This window comes from Cynoglossus semilaevis, chromosome 14 (genome assembly GCF_000523025.1).
Source record: "Cynoglossus semilaevis isolate Cse_v1.0 chromosome 14, Cse_v1.0, whole genome shotgun sequence".
Taxonomy (NCBI): Eukaryota; Metazoa; Chordata; class Actinopteri; order Pleuronectiformes; family Cynoglossidae; genus Cynoglossus; species Cynoglossus semilaevis.
This window is the reverse complement of record NC_024320.1, coordinates 26,371,334-26,375,776: the sequence shown is the minus strand read 5'-3', so window position 1 is coordinate 26,375,776 and position 4,443 is coordinate 26,371,334. Positions and strand designations below refer to the sequence as shown.

General features: G+C 41.6%; 1 long non-coding RNA gene across 1 annotated transcript in view; it reads left to right on the top strand.

Annotated features, from left to right (window-relative positions):
* Positions 1 to 4,203, top strand: part of LOC103390300 (uncharacterized) — an 8,230-nt gene extending 4,027 nt beyond the window's left edge. The window contains exons 2-3 of the long non-coding RNA XR_522676.3: positions 2,060 to 2,138; positions 2,239 to 4,203. This is a non-coding gene — a long non-coding RNA (uncharacterized LOC103390300). The remainder of the gene's footprint in view (positions 1 to 2,059; positions 2,139 to 2,238) is intronic.
* Positions 4,204 to 4,443: the final 240 nt, after the last annotated feature.

Sequence of the window (4,443 nt, the reverse complement as noted above, 5' to 3'; positions counted from 1 at the left end):
GATATAATAATAATAATGATAATGATAATCAGAGACAAAATTCCACCAAAGTTTTTTTAAAGAGTACACAACTAACTTTGAGAAGTTCTCTTTCCTCTGGGTGTGATGGTGTTGACTTCTGTTCTGTTGAACATGAATGTTTGGAAATTAAACTCACAGCATGTTGCAAGTCAGTGAAGGAACCTAATTATGCCACTACATGTGATGTAACACCAGGACTTTGAGAGTGAAAGTGGGGGAGAAAAATGAATGGTCAGTTTACACGGTGCTTTATTGGCTCTGTTGGCTGCAGACATCAGATCAGTAGAACGGCGTGGCAGCGCTCCCTCCTGTATTGATTTAATAATACACTGATGTTTTGTTATTATTAAAGTCATAAGTCACATCAACATAATGTGAGAAAGAGAAGCCGTCGATGCACTTGACCACGACGTTAACAGAAAACAAGAACGGAACATAAATAAACAAAATAAAATAATAATATTTTCAGCCTCTGCTAATCTTTGTCCTCAGAGACATGAGTGCAATTATTTAATGAATGAAACTGATTTGATGTAAGTGTGGGATTTGTTAAAGAAAATTAATTCACATTTACAGTCTGTGTGTGTGTGTGTGTGTGTGTGTCATTACTTATACTACACACACACACACACACACGGAAACACATGTGTGTGTGCTCGCATAAAATTATTTATTCACACCTGTCCTTTCTTATCATAACACCACCACCAGCACCACCTCCTCCACCAGCCGTATGATGACGATGGTGTGTGTGTGTGTGTGTGTTTGGGGTTATAAAAACAGTTAGACTTAATAATTGATGTTCTGCATTTCAATCAATTTCTCCACAGTGTTAGGCTAATTAAGGTTAGCTCCATCCTCTCAAGGGTGGGGTGTGTGTGTGTGTGTGTGTGTGTGTGTGAGAGAGAGAGAGAGTAAGTGAAAGACTGTGTGTTCTCCTGCTCCTCAGGGCTCCACGCTCCATTTTAAATCTCTGAATATATGGGAATTCTCTATTTCAGGAACAGGAGATGAGAGATAGTCTCTCTCTCTCTGTCTCTTTGTTGTCCTCTCTCTCTCTCCCCCTCCCTCGTTCTCTCTCTCTCTCCCACTCTCTCTCTCTCTCTCTCTCTCCCCAGGCAGGATCCTAAATGCAATTAACATAGCCGCTTTAGTGCCTGCTAATTATTAACACATACACACATTCAGAGGGCCACTGTTCACACACACACACACACACACACACACACACACACACGTTGGGATGATTATTTTATGCTGGACTAATTTAAAGTTCATTGACAATCGTTTTAATTAATTAAATAAGAAAAGTACACACTTAAAAAACGTCAGGCTGGTACTGCAGGCTTCAGAGTACGGAGGTAACAATTATCCTGGGCGTGTGTGTGTGTGTGTGTGTGTGTGTGAGTGTGAGACGCCTTACCTACAGCATGGTTTTGGCGTGTCTGTGCCACACAGCCACATGAGAGAGAGCGAGATAATGAGTCTTTAAACTCTGTGTGCCAGTATTTAACATGAACAGGAATAACTAAAGAGTCCAATTAAGAAGCTGAGTCTTTTTTATGGGCAGCAGATTTGTTTCTGTTATTAAATAGTCATGGGCGGCTCCAAGCCTCCCAGAGAAGATGACTCCTCAGCCAACGTACATCACTTTAATGTGTCTGTGTATCTGTGATGAAGGCTGTTAACGTACCTCGTACAAATATTTACATTCACCAACCTGTAAAGAACTCAGCCCTGCTGTGTCCGTACGTAGCTGAATATTCACCAAAGGATTTTCGTCACTGGACACTCACTGGACACGTAGCTGAATATTCACCAAAGGATTTTCAAATGATTTATAATTATAATATTTTAAGAGAGAAAAAGAAAACAACAGTGTATGAGGTGTTGTATAGAAAGTTCTGGAAGAACCAGCCACAACTGCTGGTGCCTTTGTAGAATCAGAATAAATAAAAAAACTATATCCAGAAATGTTTTTTGTCTTGTTGTTCAACAGTCGGTCTGATTGTTTTGTTGTTGTTGTTGTTGTTTTTAGCACTGCTGGATTGAACTGGTTGTGGACAAGACTGCAGGTCACAGACTCAGAGACTCAGAACAAAGAGCCGTGTACGGAGGTAAGAACCAGAGCTGTGTGTGTTCTGTGGTGAACTGATCTGGTGTCGCTCCTGTTTGAAGAGTGAACAGAACCAGACACCAGGTGTGTTTGTTTGATAGTGTCCAAGGAATAAGAGGAAAAACAAAGACTGCAGCGTTAGAGAAGGACAAAAGACGGTGAAGACTCCAGTCTGGTCCTCACGTGTAGACTCAGCTGTTGGAGTGGATTTCTGGTAGTCTACAGACCACACTGCTGGCTGTCTATTGTCTGATGGTCCACTATCATGGATTATACGACGCTCACTTGTTACAGCACTTCATTTCAGTTGTCACATTTATTAGATTAAAATTTGACTCACACACACACACACACACTGTGTATTGAACAATCCCATTGACCATTCTCTTATTGTTGTTCCAGTACATCATCTACACACGTCATTTAGCCACATGGATTCAACTTCAGGTCCGACGCCCCCTTGTGTCAAGATGAACAGTAATAACACTGAACCTATGAAGCCAAACTTTGTTAGTTATAATTGTGTATATTTTTCTGTAGTAATATTTCCAGTATTTGGATCAGTCTCAGATAAAAACAGAATCACACACACACCTACCTGCTGTTATATGTCTTTGGTTCCAGCTATATACAGAAAAATGATTTACATCAATTAATTGTGATTAATCTGATTTTTTTCTTTGTATTTGACAGCCATAATATAATTTCTGACAAATGGATAAATAATGAATAATGTCCTAAATCAGAAACTATCCGTCATCTGAAGTGATGACGTAGAATTGTCTGAAAAAATATATTTTTAAATGAAGAATAATTGTTATTGTTATTTACATTAGGCTTCAATTAAAAAACACTCTGTACGTTACACCATATCATTGACTTATTGATCTAATGACTTCATTGGTTTAGTCTAGAATGAGCAGGTGGTTCAAAGGTAGAACAGTGGATGGCAGCAGCCCCCACTGCACACCACGGAAGTTTGGCTCTCTCTCTCTCTCTCTCTTTGTCTCTCTCTCTCTCTGTGTCTGCTGCTCGCTCCATATGTTTTTATTGTTTCTCATCTATTTTCTACTTTCACTGTTTTCTAGAAAAACAACTATTTTTTCCCATTCATTTACATTTTTTCCTGACACCCAGTGGTGCTTCAGTAAAGCAGCAGAAACACACTGTGTCCAGGGACCGGGATCAGACCACAGCCCCCGGGGCAAACAGGCACATTGTTGGGTCATTGTGTGTGTGTCTGTGTGTGTGTGTGTGTGTGTGTGTGTCGCAGTCTTTCTCCCGGAGCTTGACCACCTTTTATGTGCACCAGCGTGTGTGTATGAAATGAATGCATGAATATGAGAAAGTGTCACATATGGGAGAGTACTTGTGCACACTTCTGTGTGTGTGTGTGTGTGTGTGTGTGTGTGAATGAATGGAGGCCCCTGGTCAGGCCATACGTTATTGATGCTCCTGCCTCGGGGTACGTCGGGGGAAATGGATGTGTGTGTGTGCGGGAGCAGCCTGGTGTATGTTTGTGTGTGTGTAGAGGGGGTCACGTTGTGTCGTCAAACGGCGGCTGGTGAAAGATGGCCACTGCTGATATGATCAGTCATCTGTTGATCAAGATGTACTGCTGCCGCCTCATCACGGCTTCTCTGACAATTCCACTGTTAACTCTCTCTCTCTCTCTCTCTCTCTCTCTCTCTCCCATTTCCACATCGTCTCCCTCTCTTTCTTCTCACTTCTTTGTCTTTTTCGTGCCTTTGGATTTCATATTTTCTTTCATAGATTTCAATTAACAACATTAACTTAGAGTAGGTGAACAGCAGTGGTAACTGTAGTGTGTGCTGTAGTTTTCTGTCCTGCTCCTGTCCATCAGTCCAGTCTGGATCCGACGTGTCTCTCTGGTCCGACCGTACTGATATCCGTCCACATCTGCAGATTTTTAACTTTTTTCTTTTAACATCGCTCAATATTTCCCTCCTCTGACATCGCTCTCTTGTGGAGCCTCTGCTCAGTTCTCTGGTTTTTTCCTCCCTTCATTAAAGTGTCATGTTACATACGCAGACACACACACACACACACACGCACACACAGACGGATCCAGGAAACAAGAGCACACAATCACACTTACCTAGAAACTGGGATGGATGTTGAAATGCACATGAGACTGTGACTGTGTGGTGAGGAGCTAATGTGTAGAAACAGTGGTTAACAGTGAAACAGCGTCTAAAGTGCTCTGCTCTGTGGTCAACACTTAATGGGCTTCAGAGAGTTTGGTTTTTTAACCTGAAGGTGCTGTTGTGTTCTGTGGTTACAGG